Source organism: Stegostoma tigrinum, chromosome 42 (assembly GCF_030684315.1).
Source record: "Stegostoma tigrinum isolate sSteTig4 chromosome 42, sSteTig4.hap1, whole genome shotgun sequence".
In the NCBI taxonomy this organism is placed as follows: domain Eukaryota; kingdom Metazoa; phylum Chordata; class Chondrichthyes; order Orectolobiformes; family Stegostomatidae; genus Stegostoma; species Stegostoma tigrinum.
In genome coordinates, this window is record NC_081395.1 from 5986865 (window position 1) to 6012442 (window position 25578).

At 46.5% G+C, this 25578-nt stretch overlaps 1 protein-coding gene across 4 annotated transcripts in view; it reads left to right on the top strand.

The window, feature by feature from the left end:
- Positions 1 to 4775: 4775 nt before the first annotated feature.
- The window catches only part of ahnak (AHNAK nucleoprotein), a 57488-nt gene continuing 36685 nt past the window's right edge, over positions 4776 to 25578 (top strand). For all 4 annotated transcript variants that reach the window (XM_059641692.1, XM_059641695.1, XM_059641694.1 and 1 more), the window contains exon 1: positions 4776 to 4891. The gene's annotated coding sequence lies outside the window, so the exon portion shown is untranslated. The remainder of the gene's footprint in view (positions 4892 to 25578) is intronic.

Below are 25578 nucleotides of genomic sequence, written 5' to 3' on the forward strand. Positions count from 1 at the left end.
AGCTGTGTTCCCCTGCTCTGACAGACTGTGTTATCACCAGATTGTGCTGTGTTCCCCTGCTCTGACAGACCGTGTTATAACCAGATTGTGCTGCCTCCCCCTGCTCTGACAGACACCATTCTAACCGGACTGTACTGTGTCCCCCTGCTCTGACAGACACCATTCTAACCGGACTGTACTGTGTCCCCCTGCTCTGACAGACACCATCATAGCCGGACTGTACTGTGTCCCCCTGCTCTGACAGACACCATTCTAACCGGACTGTACTGTGTCCCCCTGCTCTGACAGACACCATTCTAACCGGACTGTACTGTGTCCCCCTGCTCTGACAGACACCATTCTAACCGGACTGTACTGTGTCCCCCTGCCCTGACAGACACCATTCTAACCGGACTGTACTGTGTCCCCCTGCTCTGACAGACACCATTCTAACCGGACTGTACTGTGTCCCCCTGCTCTGACAGACACCATTCTAACCGGACTGTACTGTGTCCCCCTGCTCTGACAGACACCATTCTAACCGGACTGTACTGTGTCCCCCTTCTCTGACAGACACCATTCTAACCGGACTGTACTGTGTCCCCCTGCTCTGACAGACACCATTCTAACCGGACTGTACTGTGTCCCCCTGCTCTGACAGACACCATTATAACCGGACTGTACTGTGTCCCCCTGCTCTGACAGACACCATTATAACTGGACTGTACTGTGTCCCCCTGCTCTGACAGACACCATTATAACCGGACTGTACTGTGTCCCCCTGCTCTGACAGACACCATCATAGCCGGACTGTACTGTGTCCCCCTGCTCTGACAGACACCATCATAGCCGGACTGTACTGTGTCCCCCTGCTCTGACAGACACCATTCTAACCGGACTGTACTGTGTCCCCCTTCTCTGACAGACACCATTATAACTGGACTGTACTGTGTCCCCCTGCTCTGACAGACACCATTCTAACCGGACTGTACTGTGTCCCCCTGCTCTGACAGACACCATTATAACCGGACTGTACTGTGTCCCCCTGCTCTGACAGACACCATTCTAACCGGACTGTACTGTGTCCCCCTGCTCTGACAGACACCATTCTAACCAGACTGTACTGTGTCCCCCTGCTCTGACAGACACCATTCTAACCGGACTGTACTGTGTCCCCCTGCTCTGACAGACACCATTCTAACCGGACTGTACTGTGTCCCCCTGCTCTGACAGACACCATTCTAACCGGACTCTACTGTGTCCCCCTGCTCTGACAGACACCATTCTAACCGGACTGTACTGTGTCCCCCTGCTCTGACAGACACCATTCTAACCGGACTGTACTGTGTCCCCCTTCTCTGACAGACACCATTCTAACCGGACTGTACTGTGTCCCCCTGCTCTGACAGACACCATTCTAACCGGACTGTACTGTGTCCCCCTGCTCTGACAGACACCATTCTAACCAGACTGTACTGTGTCCCCCTGCTCTGACAGACACCATTCTAACCGGACTGTACTGTGTCCCCCTGCTCTGACAGACACCATTCTAACCGGACTGTACTGTGTCCCCCTGCCCTGACAGACACCATTCTAACCGGACTGTACTGTGTCCCCCTGCTCTGACAGACACCATTCTAACCGGACTGTACTGTGTCCCCCTGCTCTGACAGACACCATTCTAACCGGACTGTACTGTGTCCCCCTGCTCTGACAGACACCATTCTAACCGGACTGTACTGTGTCCCCCTTCTCTGACAGACACCATTCTAACCGGACTGTACTGTGTCCCCCTGCTCTGACAGACACCATTCTAACCGGACTGTACTGTGTCCCCCTGCTCTGACAGACACCATTATAACCAGACTGTACTGTGTCCCCCTGCTCTGACAGACACCATTATAACTGGACTGTACTGTGTCCCCCTGCTCTGACAGACACCATCATAGCCGGACTGTACTGTGTCCCCCTGCTCTGACAGACACCATCATAGCCGGACTGTACTGTGTCCCCCTGCTCTGACAGACACCATCATAGCCGGACTGTACTGTGTCCCCCTGCTCTGACAGACACCATCATAGCCGGACTGTACTGTGTCCCCCTGCTCTGACAGACACCATTCTAACCGGACTGTCCTGTGTCCCCCTTCTCTGACAGACACCATTATAACCGGACTGTACTGTGTCCCCCTGCTCTGACAGACACCATTCTAACCGGACTGTACTGTGTCCCCCTGCTCTGACAGACACCATTCTAACCGGACTGTACTGTGTCCCCCTGCTCTGACAGACACCATTCTAACCGGACTGTACTGTGTCCCCCTGCTCTGACAGACACCATTCTACCCGGACTGTACTGTGTCCCCCTGCTCTGACAGACACCATTCTAACTGGACTGTACTGTGTCCCCCTGCTCTGACAGACACCATTCTAACCAGACTGTACTGTGTCCCCCTGCTCTGACAGACACCATTCTAACCGGACTGTACTGTGTCCCCCTGCTCTGACAGACACCATTATAACCGGATTATACTGTGTCCCCCTGCTCTGACAGACACCATCATAGCCGGACTGTACTGTGTCCCCCTGCCCTGACAGACACCATTCTAACCGGACTGTACTGTGTCCCCCTGCTCTGACAGACACCATCATAGCCGGACTGTACTGTGTCCCCCTGCCCTGACAGACACAGTTATAACCAGACTGTACTGTGTCCCCCTGCTCTGACTGACACAGTTATAACCGGACTGTACTGTGTCCCCCTGCTCTGACAGACACCATTCTAACCGGACTGTACTGTGTCCCCCTGCTCTGACAGACACCATTCTAACTGGACTGTACTGTGTCCCCCTGCTCTGACAGACACCATTCTAACCAGACTGTACTGTGTCCCCCTGCTCTGACAGACACCATTCTAACCGGACTGTACTGTGTCCCCCTGCTCTGACAGACACCATTATAACCGGATTATACTGTGTCCCCCTGCTCTGACAGACACCATCATAGCCGGACTGTACTGTGTCCCCCTGCCCTGACAGACACCATTCTAACCGGACTGTACTGTGTCCCCCTGCTCTGACAGACACCATCATAGCCGGACTGTACTGTGTCCCCCTGCCCTGACAGACACAGTTATAACCAGACTGTACTGTGTCCCCCTGCTCTGACTGACACAGTTATAACCGGACTGTACTGTGTCCCCCTGCCCTGACAGACACAGTTATAACCAGACTGTACTGTGTCCCCCTGCCCTGACAGACACCATTCTAACCGGACTGTACTGTGTCCCCCTGCTCTGACAGACACCATTCTAACCGGACTGTACTGTGTCCCCCTGCCCTGACAGACACCATTCTAACCGGACTGTACTGTGTCCCCCTGCTCTGACAGACACCATCATAGCCGGACTGTACTGTGTCCCCCTGCTCTGACAGACACCATCATAGCCGGACTGTACTGTGTCCCCCTGCTCTGACAGACACCATCATAGCCGGACTGTACTGTGTCCCCCTGCCCTGACAGACACAGTTATAACCAGACTGTACTGTGTCCCCCTGCTCTGACTGACACAGTTATAACTGGACTGGACTGTGTCCCCCTGCCCTGACAGACACAGTTATAACCAGACTGTACTGTGTCCCCCTGCCCTGACAGACACCATTCTAACCGGACTGTACTGTGTCCCCCTGCTCTGACAGACACCATTCTAACCGGACTGTACTGTGTCCCCCTGCCCTGACAGACACCATTCTAACCAGACTGTACTGTGTCCCCCTGCTCTGACAGACACCATTCTAACCGGACTGTACTGTGTCCCCCTGCTCTGACAGACACCATTCTAACCGGACTGTACTGTGTCCCCCTGCCCTGACAGACACCATTCTAACCGGACTGTACTGTGTCCCCCTGCTCTGACTGACACAGTTATAACCGGACTCTATGGGCTCTTGTGGTGCAATGGTAGTGTTCGTATTTCTTAGCCAGGAGACCTGGTTGCAATGCCGTGTGAGACAATATCACCAAATCGGCTGAATAGAAAATGTTGAAAGAGGTCGGTGAGAACATTGCAGTTATCTTTCACATAATCGTCGAAAGTTAATACTAAAACATACTGTACTCTGAGATGACAAGGTGTAGAGCTGGATGAACACGACTGCACTCTGTTTCCTTGCTCTGACAGACACCTGAATTACCAGATTGTCTCGTGTCCCTCTGCTGTATCTGTTACTGTTATAACCAGACAGTACCATGTTCCTCTGTTCTGTCAGACACACGCACACAACCAGACTGGGATAACAAGGTGTGGAGCTGGATGGACACAGCAGGCCAAGCAGCATCAGAGGAGCAGGAAAGCTGACGTTTCGAGCCTAGGCCTTATCTGAGGAAGGGTCTAGGCCCGTAACGTCAGCTCTGCTGTTCCTCTGATGCTGCTTAGCCTGCTGTGTCCATCCAGCTCCACACCTCGTCATCTCAGATACTCCAGCATCTGCAGTCCCCACTAACCACCAGAGCTAGAGTGTGCTCCGACCCTCTATCTGACTGAGTCCCCACCGCAGCCCCATCCCTCCTTGTACACAGCCTGCCCTGAGCCCCTCAGAGCCGCCTGTGTTTTGCAGCAACATTGGAGAGATGGGCTTGCCCGGGCGCATGACCGCACTGACACATCCCTGATGTCAGCTCTCTCTCTCTCTCTCTCTCTCTCCTTTTCCTCCTCCATCACGAAGCGAGTCTCCACCCCCGTTGGACACACCCGATCATGTACAAGAGCCCAACCCTGTAACAGTAGAGCTCTAGTATCGGGAATCGGGAGGTTGGTGGTGTAGTGTTCACTAACGGGCTATTCCACACAGGCACTCGGTGCCCCGGCCACGATGGGAAGGCTCGGGCTTTAGCCTTCAAGTCGCTGCCTCCAGGTAAATCGAACTGAAATCTCCAAGAGATGTGTTTCATTGCTGGGAATTTGCTGCAAGGACATTTCGTTTCGGAGCTTTTGATTTGCAAATATATTGTGAGTGTGCGTGTGCGCGCGTTAGCAAAGTGGCGTCAACGATTCGTTTCTGGAGTTTGCAGACTCGTCGGAAAGTTTATGTGGAATTTTTGTTTTGCAAGCGAAAACGAGTCCTTTTTGGATCGACTATAGCTCCCGACGTGGGCGTGGATTCTTTAAGCTGCCCCCGTGGGCTTGCTTGCGAGCTGCTTTATGCTTTTCTTTTGGCCAAAAATAAGCCAAAACGGCTCACAGAAGTTTGGAGATTGAGCGGCAGAGAGACGCGGAACCCGCAAGGATCCGAGTGTCCGTCGGAACATTTTATTTTAAAAGTTGTAGCGTTTGGCAGATTTTCGTAGCTCACACGTGCCATCAGAGGAAAGAATGCAGTCGTGGAGATCTGGTTCAGCTTCTGTCTGTTTTGTTTTACATTTAGCGAGAAAACTGACGTTGTTGACAAGTTTTAAGCTTTTTTTGCGCAAGAAGTTTCTGCATCGTGTTTGACATGGGTGTGGAGAAAGGGGTATGGCGAAGCGTTTTTCTTCCCTCCCCCAGCTTCTGGGCAGCGAGCCAGGTTCGAACCTTGGAATTCATGACTGTGGTTGGAAGAGACAGAGAAAGTTAAAGCAGAGTTTTGAGAGGCAAAAAAGGTTGGCGTGGGTGGGGGGGGGGGGGGGGGTCGGTGGTAGGTGCAGGGCGAGAGAGAGAGAAAAATATAATCACGGCGTGAACTTTGTAAGCGAGATGCAGAACGAGAAAGGGGGGAGAATGATTTGCAGGCGAGGAGGGGATCTAGAGTAGGTGTGGTGAGATTATTTGAAGATTAAACAAGGGAGCAAGTTTAGATCCGTGAGATTTTTTTTTGTCAACTCTCCCAGCTGCAAATATTATTTGAAGCTTGTGGTGGGGCCGTCCGTCCCTGCTCTCCTGCCTGAATGCGTCCTGACACACTTTAATCTGTCAACCAGACTGACGTGGGGTGGAGGTCGGTGAGAGAAGAAAGGTTTGAGAGAGTTTCGAAGTTTTTCTCCCCTCCCTCCCCCCCGGAGTAGTCAGATCCTCCCCGTACCCCGCTTCTCGTTTCTGTTGCTGTCGAACGCGGGGCTCTCGGAGTTAAGAAGCGAATGACTGGAGTACTCAGCCTGAGCCAGGCAGCCTCGGGACGAGTGTTCCAACACAACCGGTTTTTAATTTAAGATTGCCAACGTAAGCAAGCGTCTTGCTCAGTTTCTGGAGAGGGGAGACCATTGGCACCGTTTTGAAGTGTCTGCCTTCTGTAAGCTTGCTCGTTCCTGCATCCTCCTTTGTGCCCCAGGGAATGGGGTTGATAACACACACGCACATGCCCCGCTTTTAGCTCTGTTCGACAGATAATGCGTGTGTTAAACTGGGGCAAGGACTGTGTTTCCTGAGGTTCCCCTGTGGCATTTTGCTTCTGCGTTCGAGGGGTTTAGAAGTGTTTCGGAATTGTCCACCCGCCTGTTTTTCCCTCTCTCGCTGCTGAAGGCTGTATCCTATATCCGATCAGGGTAATGATTTATTTCTTTTCAAAGCGAATAAGACATCCTTTTGCAGTTGTTCCTTTTTTTATTACAATGTGGGAAGACGGTGTTTGGGTGAAGGATTTTTGAATTAAAATCTAACGCCTTCGCAGTCGGCGGAGTGGGAATTTTGTTTGCTGCGAAGTTTTAAGATCAGCTCCCTCCCTGAGGTGCTCAAGGAGGCGGGCCACATGAATAAGGTGGGGTCCCGAGGAGGCGGAGACGAGTCTCTTTAAATGAGAATCTGCAACGCTGGTCCAACCATCCAGAAGGAGCCTGTGGGTGCGAGGCTGGAAGAGCGCAGCAGGTCAGACAGAATCCCGGAGAAGCGGACAGGTCAGCGTTTCGAGCCGAAACCCTCCAGGGACCGAGGCGTTTTGTGACCTTCCTTCTCCCTCGGATGCCTGCCTGACCCGCTGTGCTCCACACCTACAGCCTCTGGCCTCCAAACATCTTGCAGTCCTCGTTCTCGTCCAGAGAGAGAGAGCAGCCGCGACTCTGCAGACAGCACGATGCTGTTTTGGTGCAGACGCCACCCCCCCACCCCTCACCCCGTCCTCCCCCACTTTGCAGACCAAGCTGCCGGGAGTTAACGCCGGACAGGTCCGACCCCTGCCGGATGTTGTTTTCGGCTCCCGCGGCCAGTTGGATCACTTTGTGTGGAGCTGGATGGGCTCAAAAATGACTCGGTGCCCCACAGCCTCGTCTCCCAACACCGGACCGCGTGGTGCATGAAACAACATTGGCTTCCGCAGCACGCCCTGTTCTGCAGGGAGTTCGCTGCTTTACAACTGGGCAGGGGGAGGGGGGGGGGGTTGGTCACAGCTAAGTTAGCTTATGCGTTAGGAAGTTAGGGTGGGGGCACCATTCAGAAACCTCCCCCCCGGCCCCGTGCTGCCTGGTGACTCTAAGAACAGGCAGGATCAGACTCGGCAGAGATGGCCCTCCTTGCGAAATAAGCTTAAGGACCGCGAGTCGTTCAGACTCTCGGGCACGCAGTCGCCCCGGGGACAAGATGCAGCCGCTCCCCGCGGAGCCACAGCCCAAGGGACGCGCTCCCTCCACCACCCCTCCCCACAACCTCTCTCTCTCCCGAGGACCAGACAAGGATGACGAAGGGAGGGCGAGGGAGCCGGAAAAGAGGCATAAAAAAAAACAAAAACTGCCCAAGGAATGTTACCACCGCCGGCACTGAAAGGTGCTCCTCGACATTGTTGGGAAACTGGGCAGCGGGCTGAGGGATCATCGTTTTGGGTGGAGGCGGACCGACACGGCCTGGTGTCACGCGCAGGTGGCAAGGTGATGGTTCTGCAAGCTGATCGGCGCGCCCTTTTAAGGCAACCAGTTTGACCAGGAGGCGGTGGCCTTCAGTCTGTGAGCCGAGTCAGTTGGGGGCCAACAAAAACAGACTTTGAATGAGAAGCTCAGCAAGTCTGGCAGCGTCTCACAGAACTTCCTACGGTATGGAAGCAGGCCAAGAGGCCCATCGAGTCCCACACCGACCTTCCAAAGAGCGTCCCACCCAGAGCACTCCCTCCCCCACCACGCGGCATTTCCCATGGCTAACCCGCACATCCCTGGGCACTATGGGACAATTTAGCACGGCCAATCCACCCTAACCCGCACATCCCTGGGCACTATGGGACAATTTAGCACGGCCAATCCACCCTAACCCGCACATCCCTGGGCACTATGGAACAATTTAGCACGGCCAATCCACCCTAACCCGCACATCCCTGGACACTATGGGACAATTTAGCACGGCCAATCCCACCCTAACCCGCACATCCCTGGACACTATGGGACAATTTAGCACGGCCAATCCACCCTAACCCACACATCCCTGGGCACTATGGGACAATTTAGTACGGCCAATCCACCCTAACCTGCACATCCCTGGGCACTATGGGACAATTTAGCACGGCCAGCCCACCCTAACCCGCACATCCCTGGGCAATATGGGACAATTTAGCACGGCCAATCCCACCCTAACCCGCACATCCCTGGACACTATGGGACAATTTAGCACGGCCAATCCCACCCTAACCCGCACATCCCTGGACACTATGGGACAATTTAGTACGGCCAATCCACCCTAACCTGCACATCCCTGGGCACTATGGGACAATTTAGCACGGCCAGCCCACCCTAACCCGCACATCCCTGGGCAATATGGGACAATTTAGCACGGCCAATCCACCCTAACCTGCACATCCCTGGGCACTATGGGACAATTTAGCACGGCCAGCCCACCCTAACCCGCACATCCCTGGGCAATATGGGGCAATTTAGCACGGCCAATCCACCCTAACCCGCACATCCCTGGACACTATGGGACAATTTAGCACGGCCAATCCCACCCTAACCCGCACATCCCTGGACACTATGGGACAATTTAGTACGGCCAACCCACCCTAACCTGCACATCCCTGGGCACTATGGGACAATTTAGCACGGCCAATCCACCCTAACCCGCACATCCCTGGGCACTATGGGACAATTTAGCACGGCCAATCCACACTAACCCGCACATCCCTGGGCACTACGGGACAATTTAGCACGGCCAATCCACCCTAACCTGCACATCCCTGGACACTATGGGGCAATTTAGCACGGCCAATCCACCCTAACCTGCACATCCCTGGGCACTATGGGACAATTTAGCACGGCCAATCCACCCTAACCCGCACATCCCAGGGCACTATGGGGTAATTTAGCACGGCCAATCCACCCCAACCTGCACATCTTCAGACTGTGGGAGGAAAGCGGAGCACCCGGAGGATGCCCATATAAACACGTGTAGGATGTGCAAACCCCACACAGCCATTCGATCAACCCGGGTACCTGGCGCTTTGAGGCAGCCAAGGCTAACCAGTGAGCCACCGAGGGATGTCATAGTGAACGTTTGGGATCTGGTGATGCTTCTTCAAAATAGTTTGGGCTATCATGGGTAGCCCTATTCAGTTTAGCGGAGGCATTAGAATGTACTTCTTCGCAGGAATCCTGTTGAACTACTTTCCGTTTTCAGCCCCTATCTATTTGAACTCTTACTAAAAAGGTAGGGACTAATTACCCCGTTGGGGGAGTGAATGGCCTCCAGAGACCTATACAACGTCTGGGGACCCGGATTCGTAATGCTGCCACAGCAGATGGAGGAATTTGAATTCACTAAAATATCTGGAATTAGGGGGAAAACCCATCTGGTTCACATACGTACTTTGGGGAGGGAAACTGCCATCCTCGCCTGGTCTGGCCTACATGTGACTCCAGACCCGCAGCGATGTGGCAGCATCTGTGAAGGAGAAAAAGTCATTACGTTTTGGACCCGGTGATCTTTCCTCAGAACTGGTCACCTGACCTGAAACATAAACTCTGATTTTTCTTTCACAAATGCTGCCAGACTTGCTGAGCTTTTCCAGCAACTCCTGCTTTTACAGCATCTTGAATTCTTTCGGTTTTTATTCCCACAGCAATATGGTTGACTCTTAGCTGTCCTCTGGGCAATTAGGGATGGGCAATAAATGCTGTCTGGCCAGTGCCTCCCTCATCTCGTGAATGAATAAAGGACAAAGATTTCCTGATTGATCTGATTCTGTCAAACTTTCTGGAATATTACAAATCTGATCAGGGATTAGAGTAAATTCAATTACCTCAGCCCCATAACCCAAGCCTTAAAATGTACCAGTTTGTAACAGCATCAATACAGGTACTTAAAACAAAGCATAGATTTTCAAGAAATAAGACAAAAGCAAATACTGTGTATGTAGTAAAAACTACTGATGCTGGACTCTGAGATAACACAGTGTGGAGCTGGAGGAGTTGATGTTTTGGGTTGGGACCCTTCTTCAGAAATGGGATCCTTCATTTTTTGAAGAAGGGACCCAACCAGAAACATCAAGTTTCCTGCTCCTTTGATGCTGCCTGTCCTGCTGTGCTCCTCCGGCTCCACACTGTGTTATATCAAATACTGTGGATGTTTGAGTTTAAATAAATGTTCTAAAACTTACGTCCTGAAGAGGTGTCATATTGAGCTCGGCTCTGTTTCTCACTCTCAATGCTGTTAGATGTGCTGAATTTCTCCAGCATTGTCTTTAAATGTGTAGACGAGGAGGAATGTGTCACTCCGCTGTAATTCAATCCCTATTTTAGAGCTGTACATCTAATCCTCATATATGATAAATCCCTACCTCGGAATCAGAAATAGTACATGTTCTCCTATGTAAACTTATGAGGCTGCCATACCTCCCTCCGGCCAAGGATGGCACTGCTACACCTCCATTGGCTGGAGAGTGTAACAGCAAGCATAATGAGTTTACTGGGGTAGCTGCCATTACAAATGTAGTCACGGAAAGTTAAAACACAGAAGGTTACCAGCAAGGGTGCCTCGATGAAAATTTTTAAGCAGAGATATCTTGAGAACTGTGGCATGCCAAATTACACATACACATTTTTGCCAGGGTGTTGCTGAATTTCTTACTTCTGTGATCAAACACAGAGACCAGAAAGGAACACAGCCCTGCAGGCATGCTGTACCGAGCTAACATATCCAAGTTTTTGGTTTTTACAGTCTTTCCAGGCTTGAGACTGAACTGTTCCAGAAAATTTTGAGAAATGTTTATGTGGTTTAGAGTCTGGCCTGATTCTTTGTGCTTTTTGTAAGTATACAGTATGATTACAGCCTTCTTCCCCGTCCTCGGAAAGTAATCTTGAGGGTGTAAGATTATTTGTCAGTGCAAGCTAGCAAGGAAGCTTATTAGGAACAGGCAGATATGGAGCAATGCAGACTGAGACACAGGTTACTGAGGAGCATCATAGGCACTGATGCACAGACAGGCACAGAGGATCATACAAATACTGAAGAGTGTGGATATGCGATACTGACACTGAGACACAGACACTGACATGCACTCAGAAACTAAGATTAGACACAGTATCAGTGCAGCACAGTTATTGAAAGTCATGTAAACTCTGAAATACAAGCACTTGAGGCACATGGAAACACTGACAGACATGGGTACTGAGAGACAAAGACTAATGAAGATACAGGGAAACATTGAGGCACGGATTCCAATGAGATATGCACCAGAAGAAATTATGCACGTTGGATAAGATGGCAACTTTTAACATAGTAAGGGAACTAGGAATAATAAGGCTGAATAGTTTCACCAACGACAATTTTCATATAAACGTGTATTGACTAAAGATATAATTTACACAAGAAAAATGGGGTTTTACTTTATCGATGTTAAAAAGGAAAACCTTTACTAACAACTTTAGCACAGCAGTGTTAAAAGAACAAAATATTTGAATGAGAACACATTTGAGCCATCTTGTTTGTGAAAAATATTCGAAAAACCTGTTTGAATGAGGTTGTCAATAATGATAATAGAAAATATGTGCTGCTTGTTCAGAGAAGGCAGTACTGAGAAAGCGTACTTTGTTGTCAGGGGTATTGTTTTCAGAACAATATTTAATCTTAGACCCTTTTTCACTGGATGCACAAAATCATGAGTCATTTTTTAAAGGTTGAAAGTTCTTCTAATGTCAGGGTTGACATTCATCTCTCAACCAACAAGTCAAGTGGTCAGTTATCTTATTGGAAGCCACATGGAAGCTACATATTCCACATGTAATATCTCTTCTTTTTTTCCTCAGTTGTCAGTTTTTACTTGTACTGTTGTAAGATGCCTTAGCACATATTCCTGCAATGCAGACACCTGTTGCCAATGTTAGTCTTATCTTTTGCAAAGATTGCAAAATACTGTTCATAGTTAATCCATTGAATGAGAAGCACTTTAAGACACCTATGCTATAGGATGAGATGCTCTGTAGAGACTTAGAAAAAAGGTGAATTGTGTTGAGAGAGAGATTTGTTGATCAGAATATTTGGGAATGTGCTGACATTTGTACAGATGCGGAGTGGGAAGTGAGTTAACAAAATAAACTGAAAATATAAAACTCAAGTTTCGTGCTGTTTATTTTAAAACAATAATCTCATAATTTAACACTGCAAATGTAGGAATCAACTAATGATACGCAGCAATCGATTTTTAAAAATTGCAATTTTGTTTTAAAGAAAGGACACTGCGTGGGGGCATTCTGATGTGTTGATTGTGCAAAACAATTTGTAAATATTTACTGCCAGGTTCTGGTGAAAGAAACCTAGGCTTTAGGGCTTGTTAAACTCTGGGGGTGTTTTGGAGTGGTTACATTTCCAGACACTATTACCTTTTAACCTTTTGGTTTACGTACAAAAGCAAAGCTTCCATTCAGCATTTTAACCCATTAGCAACTACTGTTGAAATAGCAAATAGGAACTTTGCAGAACAGCATACAGCAACTGTCAGCCACAGAGTCACTTGTATATCCAACAGTTTTGTGCAGCATTTATTTCAGCAGTAATGTTTTCATTTTTTTCAGGAGTGAGTTGAAACAGACCTGTAGAAGTACTAGTGAAATAATAATAAGTTATATATTGTCCTGAAGTGGAAGAAGTTCAATTTAAGATAGATTAAGAACAAGCTATAGTTAGATTTTCCAACAAATGACAAAATGGTGGTGCTTTCAAGATGTGGATGCCATTTTGTATTGGTCCATTTTCTTTCCCATTCACAAATCCTGGTTGTTTCTCCTCTCAACCAATCTCTAGCCTATTCATGGGCATTGGGAAAAGTTGGTCGGAGATAGCCAGAACTGCAGATGCTGGAGTCTAGAGTCAATTCAGCGTGGAGCTGGAGGAACACAGCAGGTCAGGCAGGATCAGAGGAGCAGGAGAGTTAACATTTCGGGTCAGGACCCTTCTTCGGAAATGGCTGTGTTCCTCCAGCTCTACACTGTGTTGAGGAAAGTTGTACAGGTTCCCCTGATAAGATCTACTGAATTAGTGCACGCCGCACCATTTCAGTCATGTAATAAAGTATTTCAAATAACTTAGTGGGCTGTAAACAAGATTGAATAATGGCCTCTTGCGATAGAGAGCAGCAGTGAAACCAGGTGAAGGTTGCTACCGGTGGAGTTGCTTCAACAGCATTTTCAAGATTATCAATTTTAAGGCTGAACTGAGGGTCACCAAGATTGCTTTGCTATGAGGAAGTAACAAATGTAATGAGAAAATGCTATAAACAGTCAGCAGGTCTGGCAGCAACTCTGGAGAAAAAAAACAGACAATGTTTCAGGTCTAACATGACTTCTTAAGTTCTTCATATTTAATAGAAAATCCTCTGCTTCCTCTGATGGCATGCCTAGAGATGGGAAGGCTACTTAATTAGATAGTATACCTGACCTCTGGCTCCACCAGAATTAAGTTCAAGGCAGGAGGATCCATTGTTAATCTTCCAATCTGCTGAATTTTGAGGCCCCTAAGTGGCCCAGTAATGATCACTTCAGGTTCTCACCCTATCATCACATAAAACTGTGCAACCAGCTTGTCATGTCTGGGGTCGGGGGGAAGTTAGGGGTGCAGTTGGTTGTCCCTTGGTATAAAAAGCATTGAGCCCATTATTGGGGGGCTCAACATTGGAGCTGGGGGGGGGGCTCCACTGACAGCCAGCCCCTTGCTCTTGCTGCCTGCATTTCACCCTGTGATCCCCACCCCTCAAAGTCCTTCCTGGCATTACTTACTTTTTTTGGGCGTTTAGTTTTGATTTGGTCTCTTTCAGGTACTCGCTCGTATTCACTGTAATTCTTGAGCACATTCGTTAGTTTTCTTGTATGTTATTAAAAGTAGCTGACACAGGTACTGCAGCTGGTCTAATTTCTAATTGCCGTCAAGTTAATTTCAGAAATTTTTCTCCTGGCCCTCTTTTCCTGATGTGAACAAGGGAACTCGTCCTGTTCTGCGCCTGTTCTCCAGGTTTAATGTGGGCAATGCACTGAGCCCCAGCTCCTTTGCAGCTGGACAGTTTGCAGAGGCGGGGGGTTATTGTGTGGTATTCAATAGCAAGAAGCCCGCTTGAATCTTCTACCTGCTTCCAAATTAACAACCTACTGTAGTTCCCAGCCCACCCTGTTGCAATCCTGACTCAGCCCAAATTGTCTTCAAAAGGCTCCCTATTCCTTAATCTGATAACTCATGCTGCGTATTTGGTGGGTACCAGGCTCATTCTCCATGGTACAATAACTCCCTGGTAGTCACCGCCTACCAAAGAATGGGTGTTGTACTTGTGGTAAAGTGACAGAGGTGTGGGGTGGCTATCATTGCAGAACTCCGAGCACAACAAGACTCAGCATTTTTCAGCAAATGAGCAAGGTAACTGAAAATAAATGTGAGAAAGGAGCTTCACTGTTTGGAGTGACTGTGGTAAAGGAGACAGGTAGTAGGGGAAGAGAGCATCAGGCATGGTCTACCAAAATAATAGATTGTCAGAAAGTGATGTTGAGCTTTTCAGGTTTTGGCCCTTTTATTACTAATGTCAAACAAGTGATCCTGGTGTGAGTATAACAATCATTTTGTGTACTCCTTACAAATTGGAGACATTTGCATCTGTTTCTCTGAAAAATATGAACTCATAGATCTAGATTAACACCGCTGTGCAGTACTGAGGGGGTGTTGCATTGTCATAAATGTTGACTATCTTATGAAACATTAAGCTGAGGTATGATCTGCCTGATTGGGTGATGCTGAAGGTCCCACTGTGCTATTACAAGAACAGCAGGGAGTTGACCTGGTATGCCGGCCAACATTCCTATTTTCAACAGACACAGTAGCAAAAACAGATGGGCCGCCTGCTCATTTTGTGACTGTTTGTGCCGTTCACAAAATGGCGACTGTGGTTTTCCCGCATACAATTAGTGACTGTTCTTCAAAGGGAAGCCTTATACTAAGCACTGCTGAGTTTCTGAGACAAGACCAGGTGTAATATACATGCAAAGTACATAGATAAAGTGTACAAAAGCTGAGAGCAAGGATAGACATAAAACTGGCAGTTCACTTACCGCTAGAGTATGTCATTACACGATATTGTAGACAATTAATATTAATTCATCAATAAGATAATTTATACAATACAAAATTCTTTTTCAGCAATTAAAACAGTGTGGGACATGGAATAGTTGTGTACACTTGTGCACACCAGTATATAAGGTGTTACATAGTATTTAGAGTACAGAAAATACAGCCAGCCTATGTTCCATTCATGTGAAAGAAGTGCACACATAATTTAGAGGCATTAGACAGTTTTTATTAAGACACAGTTACACCGAGGTTACATTTCACTTGATTTCAAACTTTATAGTCTAGATCCCCTTGAAAATTCAGGCATGTTCCTGATGGCTTGTTTCTGAGAAGTCCCTGCAAATGCTGGCAGTGTCCAAGAATGTCGAAAACCGCCAGCAAAAATGGTAACTTTCCAGGTGTTGCTTTTTACCCCTAACAACTGACATCATTATTTGGAAGACGTTCCTGTGCTGACTGTACTGGAGAACGTCTGAAAATTATAACCTTTTCCTGAGCATCCCGTTTGAATATTTAAAGCCCATTTGCACACTCTTTTGAGCTGCAGAGGGTCCAGTCTGAGTACCTCTGCATGAAGATTTAATTCCCAGTATATGCTAGGGTTATTCCTGGAGTTGGATGCTAAAAGAGAGTGAGAGGGCCAGCTAATGACGGGTAATAGAATCGGAGATAGTTCTTGCTCCTGACAACTGTGTGATAGAAAGTGAATATGAGATGTAAACAACATTTGCTTCAATTGTGATGTCAACCCACTGTGATGTAGTTCGGCAAACCATGAAGTGTGGCCTGTTAAGTATGGCGGGTCCTCCAACGGAGCAGGAATCAGGACCAAGGTGGGGTTGGTGTTAGTAAATGAAACTGGAACAATATCTTCATGTCACGAGAAAGGCTAAGAAATACTGAAAAGAGCAGCTGCTGCATCTGTTATCTCAACAAAAACACAGTCCATCTGTTAATGCTATTCCGGGAGTGCTATTAACTCACAGATAATTTGGGATTTCCTGCTTGCAGTGGGTTGGGGCTATGGATTTAAAGTCCTTAAATCAAGTGCAGAGTGTGAGAAAGTAGAGGGTAGTGTTGCAGTTAAGTTGAGGTACATTATATACAGGGACCCCATTTGGCTCGGGGCGGGGAGGGGCGGTGTAATATGAGCAAAACAGCAGAGTGGGGCTTTGCAGTCTTGGCTTCAGTCAAGACCTGGACCTATGGAATAAGATCGTAAGACATAGGAGTGGAAGTAAGGCCATTCGGCCCATTGAGTCCACTCCACCATTCAATCATGGCTGATAGGCATTTCGACACCACTTACCCGCACTCTCCCCATAGCCCTTAATTCCTTGCGAGATCGAGAATTTATCAATCTCTGCCTTGAAGACATTTAACGTCCCGGCCTCCACTGTGCTCAGTGGCAATGAATTCCACAGGCCCACCACTCTCTGGGTGAAGAAATGTCGCCTCATTTCCATTCTAAATTGACCCCTTCTAATTCTAAAGCTGTGCCCATGGGTCCTAGTCTCCCCGCCTAATGGAAACAACTTCCTAGCGTCTACCCTTTCTAAGCCATGCATTATCTTGTATGTTTCTGTTAGATCTCCCCTCAACCTTCTGAACTCTAATGAGTACAATCCCAGGATCCTTAGCCGTTCATCGTACATTAAACCTATCATTCCAGGGATCATCCGTGTGAATCTCCGCTGGACATGTTCCAGTGCCAGTATGTCCTTCCTGAGGTGTGGTGCCCAAAATTGGATACAGTATTCTAAATGGCCCCTAACTAGAGCTTTATAAAGCCTCAGAAGCACATCACTGCTCTTATATTCTAACCCTCTTGATATAAATGACAACATTACATTTGCTTTCTTAATCACAGACTCAACCTGCAAGTTAACCTTTAGAGAATCCTGGACTAACATTCCCAGATCCCTTTGCACTTCAGCTTTATGAATGTTCTCACCGTTTAGAAATAGTCCATGCCTGTATTCTATTTTGCAAAGTGCAAGACCTCACATTTGCTCACACTGAATTTCATCAGCCACTTCTTGGACCACTCTCCTGAACTGTCTAAACCTTTCTGCAGCCACCCCACCTCCTCGGTACTACCTGCCTGTCCACCTAACTTCACATCATCAGCAAACTTCGCCAGAATGCCCCCAGTCCCTTCATCCAGATCACTAATATATAAAGTGAACAGCTGCGGCCCAATACAGGTCATCCCGCAGAGAATGGGAGCAGGACCCGAGCTGGATTTATTCTCTTGATAGTTTTGCAACCATTCCTGGCACCTGGTTGCTGGACCCAGAAGGGGAAACTGACAAAATCTTTCCTGGTCTGGACAGCTTCACTGGGTGAGGCCACTGAGACATTGTGTGTGTGTGTGTGTGTGTGTGTGTGTGTGTGTGTTTGTGGGGGGGGGGGGGGGCGCTTTTTTTTTCTACCTTTGCATATGTTCTCAAATGAATGAACTGCTTTTGAAATTTTGCCTTTCAGCTAGGTACCTGGCAGATATTTGAGATTGTCCTGGTGGCCAGTGCTTGCACTTTCTGCCTATTTGGTTGCAGTGCAGCATATGGCTTAAATACTGCCCACCACTTTGCAGTGGACTACATTTGGCGTTTTGAAGGATTATTTGGCTATAGGTTATGGCATGACATCCTGAGTTGCTTGTGAAGGTACAGGGCATTTGGAAGGAAATCCAGGCTTAGAAATCCAAGCCAGGATGAAGGAATGGTGAAATATGCCTCAGTCAGAGTGATGTATGGCTTGGAGGTGATGCTGTTCTAATGAAATCCCTGCCCTTGTCACTTTTGTCCACCATTTCCTCCATTTCTTCTGAAGAAATTGACTCTTTCAGTGAGTGGCCGTCTCTCTATAGTACTTCTTGCAAGTGGTTATACAACATGGATGAGCTTGGGCAATATTCGTTAGGGTGTCTGTGCCGTGAGCATGGGAGGGTGATATCTCAATCCTAATCCTTGCCTGAAATCGTGACATAATTTTAGCCAGGGGTTCACTGAAGAGCCATCAGGAGTAGAAGCATTGGCTTATTTCCATTCCGTTCTCATCTTTGGTTGGAATTTGATATTTTGCTGTGGGGTCTCATTAAGAGCCTTTGAAAAGCTTCATGGGAATACAGTGCATTATTGTGGATGTTGCTACTTTAGGTTTTGGCAAAGAGTCTGGTTTTTCATGCTTAGGCAGAGCAAAAGAGTAACTTGCTAAGGTGCAGTCCATCTGAATATCTCCTTACAAATATTTGCATGAGCAATATATTTTCTGCACTTTCTTATTGCATCTTTCTGTGTCTGACTTCGACTAGCTTTCAGAGCACTGAAGGTGTTTGGTTCGAAGGTTTATGCCTATCTCTTGCTGTGTTCTTGGTGTTTGGCTGCCATCTTGTACCTTACTTGAGTGCATTTCCTTAAGTATGATGCTATGCTGTGAATAAAGAAGTGCAAACAGCATGTAAAGGCATGGGAGAGGATGGTTATTGGGTAAGAATCTAGCCTCATTATCCCCAAACTATACAGGACTTCATTTTTCAAGAGTTGTAATTTTTATGAGCAGGAGGGCTGGGATACTTTTCGTATGCAGTGTTGGGTACCTGGTGCCTACTGAGCTGAGATGAGCTTAACCTGTTTCTTTACTATTGAGCAATATTCTATTTCGGACTTTTGGAGACCAAGATCAAAGACCCAGGAGTTGGCTGACCTTGAATCTAAGCCATTTCTGCAGCACTTTTCATCATCCCAGAAGGACCCAAAGTACAATGAAGTGTAGTCACTTTTGTATCTAAGAAATGCAGCAGCCAATTTACATACAGCAAGCTCTCACAAACAGTGAATGATCACACAAACTGTGACCAAGGGCTAGAAAACAGCTGAGAGGATGAGGGCTTTGCGAGAATGCATGGATACCTTCACAACAAAAGTGCAGGTGATAGCAAAAGCAAATTGACTTTGCTTAATAGCATTTAGCTAATTGCTAAACACGAATCTCAATTTAGATTAAGTCTGAAAAACGCAGTAAACAAGTAACTGCTCTGCCACAAACTCTATGTAGGTCAAGGAATCTGTGGCTCGGCTGAATTGAAGAGACCTGTGTTATTTTTCTTGGCTTTGTTTCTCAGAGCCCTGTTGATGTTAACTGGAGGATTGCAGTTTGCTCTGCCTTCAGTGTGAGCTTAAAAAACTGGCAGAGAGGGACGTTGTTTTTTCTCTTTCTGGGTTTTTTTATTTACAGACTGTCATCGAATTTGATTCATCTCACCACTGTCTTCTCAAGGGCAACTGTGGACCAGGCAATAAATGCTGGCCATACCACATGTTTAAAAAAAACTCTGTGCAGAGAGGTGGAGGTTTCCAGTTCTACACACCATGGCTCATGGAGACCTTTACCAAACAGAAGTGAATAAAATATGAAGGAAGAAAAATGATTTTACCTCGACCCACCCTGCTCTAATTTTGGTCAAGCTCCTGATGTGGTGCAGTTTTGGTTCTCACCCAGCTGACCGTTTACACTTTTGGGCCAAGTCAGAGAGTATCTGCCTGAAGTAAATTCAGAATGGGTCTGGCAGTGACTCCTGCTCACGGACCAAACTGAATCCAGGAATGACTCCCATTTAAAGCAAGCTGAGCAGTATTATTTGTTTGTACTGCCTTGAAAGTTGTTCACTTTGGCTTTGGATTCACCCCATTAGCCCCGTGGTTAATTGTAGCTTGCTATATTTCTCCTTTTTGGTAGTGGGACAATAGTACCTAAAGGCCATCATGAGATAGTCAGCATCATATCTTTGGCCAGCAGGAGGGTGAAAATGATTCTGAGAATTGAGACTGATTGAAATGTGGCCTGAGCTGAAGCCAGAGTTTACCTAGGTCTCAAATTGGTTTGATTCTGCAACAGCCCCAAAATACAAGGAGAGTCTGTCATTGTTTTGGAATTGGAATTGGTACAGTTATGAGGATTGTGACTAACTGGAGTAAAACCCGTACCTCCAAGCTGACTGAATGCAATCAGACCTTGGGCTTCCAGTTGGAATCACAGGGCGGGCTGTCTGGCAGTCATCTATGTATTTCCACAGACATTAGCGTTTTCTAGCTGTGGAACTAGTATTGCGATGTAGAGTTACACCAACAACCTGGATGCAATTCCTGTACCAGCTGAGGTCATCATGAAGGTCCCTCCTTCTCAAACCTCGCCCCTTGCTTTAAGGCCTGGTGACCCTCAGGTTAAACTCACCACCAGTTGTCTCCCTGTAATGACAGTACAGTCCAATGGCCCTCTGGGATTATGGCAGTTTTACCTTGATAAAGCCTCTAAATACTTTTAACTATTATCAGTTCTGTGTGTACCGAGACCGTAGTGATTGTGAGAAGGTCAGCCAGGAGGACCTCATAGAATATGAGTTCCCTGATTGGGACTGTTAGTTTGGTCAAATCAGGGAGCAGTGGTTGACAAATATAAACTGGAGTATCAGACGTTTTGTTCATTCTAACAGCTGGATGTGAGGAAGCCAGACCAGTGTCAAATACTGTGCATGTGTAAATAAAGGGTGACTTGGTGACGGGATACCAGTCTCTGTGGAGTTATTTCAATGGCAACAACTTGTATCTGAATGGTGTAGAAGGAGGTCCCAGGCTGCTTCACAGAGATGTAAAGGGTTGGAAGCTAAACCCATGGAGATGGCATTGGGAACAGTAACCAAAACTTTTGTCAAACAGGCAAACCTTAACTGTCTAAAGTGAGGCAACAAGGTGAGAGGGAACTGCAAAGACTAGTTTATGGTAGCTGAAGATGTAGTTACCTAAGATGAGGCTAAACGAATTGATCAGATAGGGTATGCAATCAGAGGATTTGACATTTTGGATTGGAGAAGAAGTTGTTATAGGTTGGAGGGGGTCACAGAGCTAGGGACAGATGAGGTCATGGAAGGATTTAAACACAATAATTAAAATTTAAATGAGTGACATTAGGAGACAGGAAGCCAATGCGTCTATCCATTGTTGAGTGAGTGGAGACAAAGACAGTCTTTAAATTGCTTGGAACAAAAACAGAGGAAGGATCACCTGATCCGAAATGTTAACTCTGATTTTCTCTTCACAGATGCTACCAGACCTGCTGAGTTTTTCCAGCATTTTCTGTTTGTGTTCCTGATTTACAACATCCGTAGTTCTTTTGGTTTTTGTTTAAATTGCTCGGATTGTGTTTATCTGTGCAGCTGCACTGTGTACAATGCAGAGACCCCCATGTGCCTGAGCCATCCGTCAGAAAGGCCTAAGAATCTAAGGAATGCAGTAGGGAATGTTATGAGTGCAGGGTCCAGATTTTCTGATTTCCTTTGAAGCCACTGACTGCCCTTGCTGTTGACATAGGAGCTGATAGTAGAAACAAGAGACGTTTAATCAGACTCTGGGCTAAATTCAGTTGCTTGTGTCAAACCCCCACCACCCCATTCATTTTCAACAAGGTTTGAAAGTGGACTTTATGGAAACAGGCACAAAGTGTTACAGTTAAAAGGGAAAAATCTCCTGTTCTGGAACATCATTAACAACAATATAAGATTGATTCAAACACAGCAGAGGCATTTCTGATGGCTGACTAACAGGCTAATCCTGGAATTAGCCCTGTTTTTGGATCAAACTAGGAAATAGTTTACCTGGAACCAATCAGTTCAGGATTACTTGGTCCATCAGTAACCTAAGCAACAATCCTCAAAGAGACTTCACTGAAAATGTATGATGTTCTATTAAAAATAAATGTGAATGTGGAAATATGAATGCTTTTCCCAGGTCCACGATAAAATCCCCTTTCCTAGACTCATAGCCGACACAGTTCTAAGTCAGGATGTTGTGTGGTTTCGAGGTGAAATTGCAGAAGGTGTCTACTGGAGATATTCAGAACAGTGGAGTCTTAGCTGAAGTAACCAGTTGAAGTCTATTTCCCGTAGTAAGCAGAGACCAAAAACTTAACATCATCACCTGAACAATGAAGGGAGAGGTTGGGTTTTTTTTTGGCAGGATAATGTAACGGCATGGAATGGCCAGTAAGAAACGATGACAGATGCAGAATCCATAGATGTTGGGGAAAATGGATATATATTTGAAGGGTATGGTGAAGCAGAGATAATGGGAACTGCAGATCCTGCAGTGCCACAATGATGCCACCCGAAGGTTGCAGGAACAGCAACTCATATTCCGCCTGGGAACCCTGCAGCCATATGGTATCAATGTGGACTTCACCAGTTTCAAAATCTCCCCTTCTCCTACTGCATCCCTAAACCAGCCCAGTTCGTCCCCTCCCCCCACTGCACCACACAACCAGCCCAGCTCTTCCCCCCCACCCACTGCATCCCAAAACCAGTCCAACCTGTCTCTGCCTCCCTAACCTGTTCTTCCTCTCACCCATCCCTTCCTCCCACCCCAAGCCGCACCCCCAGCTACCTACTAACCTCATCCCACCTCCTTGACCTGTCCGTCTTCCCTGGACTGACCTATCCCCTCCCTACCTCCCCACCTACACTCTCTCCACCTATCTTCTTTACTCTCCATCTTCGGTCTGCCTCCCCCTCTCTCCCTATTTATTCCAGTTCCCTCCCCCCATCCCCCTCTCTGATGAAGGGTCTAGGCCCGAAACGTCAGCTTTTGTGCTCCTGAGATGCTGCTTGGCCTGCTGTGTTCATCCAGCCTCACATTTTATTATCTTGGTATGGTGAAGCAAATGGTTTTAGCAGGTTCACTGTATCAATGGACCAAATGTGTGATTCTCAAGTTGAGAATTCGGTTGGTGTGGAAGTGACACTTTGCATAACTGCATGATCTATTCCACTCATTGCATAGGACTCCGAGAAGAATAGGTGAGGGACTGGAGGCCACCTGCCAGGTGTGGGAGATGCGATTTAGGGGCAGGAGTAGAAAAGCTAATAGGTGAACAGTGACTGACTGTTATGTGCCAAATTCTCTTGGACTCAGAGCCATGGCTGACCCATATCCTGTTCATAAAGAGGGCGCAGAACAGAATAAAACAAATCAAATTCAATGAATTAACAGCTAACAAAAGAGGGTTCTATCTGATTAAGCCTGTTGTTGTCTGAATGAGTTTTCCAGAGCTAAAGCCTGGAACTGTTCTGACAGATTGGCCTCAGCATTACCCCAAAGAAGCTAATGCGGGCATTTTTTTGGGACATGTGAAATAAAATGAGATTAATTAGAATAATGAGACCCTGAAACTAATTCCGATGATTCATCAGAGAAGCACATGGCATTCATCAGACCTGCCCATTTTCAAAGAGAAACTTGTTTATCAGCCTGTTGTGAATATAGGGCTTATAAAGCCAGAAAACTGCTTTGTTTCAGCCAATATTTCTAATTCCCATCTTCACCACTGGCTGTCTCATCCCTCCTTACCATCTCTTCCCCCGGTTATTTAACAGTTCCAGTCTTATTCAACAAAAGACTCTTAAAGGATTCTCTTTTTACCACCTCTTGTTATTCTTATAATTTAATTCTTCCTTCTCTGTCAGTCCTGATGTCTGCCTACCTTTCACACCATTTCTCTTTTTTACTATCTGCTTTTCTCTGTTCCTCTGTTTTCCTTTACTGTGTCCATGTTTTCTTGACTAATTGCCATTTGGTAGGACAGAACATCAGTATCGCTGAAAAAAGACACACTTGTCAAACATTTTGTCTTGCACTCATCAAGACAATTCACAGGAATACCAATTCAAGAGGAAAACCAACATTTTATACTGCATGGTGCTTTCTCCATGATGACATTTGCACCAATCAGAGTTCATTTCTTAACCAGTCAGATGAAAAACTTTGATAAAATAGGCTTTTACAGCAATACTCAAGATTCTTTAACTGTTGAATCTTCTTCTCTTTCCTTTTATTCATATAATTCACTGTCAGTTTATCTGTGATCTGTTTATCTCTCTCTTGCTATCTGCTGCCGTGTTTCTGTTTTTCTCTCTTTATCACCACACCTGCTTTTTTTGCCCCTGCCACCCTTTGTGAAAGCTTTATTCCCAAATCCATCTTTTAAATACTTGGACAGTACTGCATGTCATGTGGTAAGCAAGCCTCCCTAATATGCACAAAACCCTTATGTAATACTTTAAACCATCTGCTTTTTAATTACATTACATTCTATTTATCATGAGGGTCCAGAAGTTGGTTCTTAAGCTACATTTAACCCAAAAACAGAGGGAACAGCTTACAATATTTAAAAAGTTTTTTTTAGCTCTTTGACATAGTGTGCGTGACATATTAGTGGTGGGTGTGGCTCTTAGCAGAGGTACAGTGCAGTCACATTAAATTCATTCAACAACAGCTTCAGTCCAAAGGGATTTTACAGCAGCATTTTCAAACAAAGATTGATACTGAGCCAGAGAAAATGTTAAGGTAGGTGACCAAAATTTGGTTGAAGAGGCAGATTTTATGGAGCATCTTAAAGGAAGTAAAAGCATGGACTCAGAAGAAGCTGGAATTGGAGAAGTACAGATCGTTTGTAAGGTGCTCTAATGAAGGTTCATTGAACTTCTCATTTTCTGTTATTATTTCAGATTTCCAGTATCTACTGTTTTGCTTTTGTACCTTGTAGGAACTACACGGGCTAGAGGAGGATACAGAGATAGGGAAGGTTGAGTTTGAAAGAGTGAAAACTTTAAAATCAAGGCATTGCTAAATACCCTAGTAGATCTGTCATCACCAGGATAATGGATGAATGAAATTTTGTGTGAGTTAACATGGAGGCTAAAGAGTTTTGAGTGAGTTTAATTTTAAGGACTGTGGAAGATGGGGGATGGGGTTTTGCTATCTTGGCTGGAATAGTGAGAAAGCATGGATGAGGGCTAGGGGCAGATAAGTTGAAGTGGGGCAGAGATAGGAGTCGGATGTGGCTAGTTGTAACAATGTTGTGGATATTTCTCTGTGTTGTGTGAGCATTACCATTTTTGTTGACTACTGTCGTTTGCAAGCATCACTGGAAAGGAAACTCCAGTCCAATAAAGATGAGCAGAGAGAAGGGAATTCATGATGTATTCATGATGGATGTGGCCCATTTGGTTGTGTTGTGAGTGATCAGTAACATCTCTAAACTCTAGCAAACATATGATACTGTATAGTA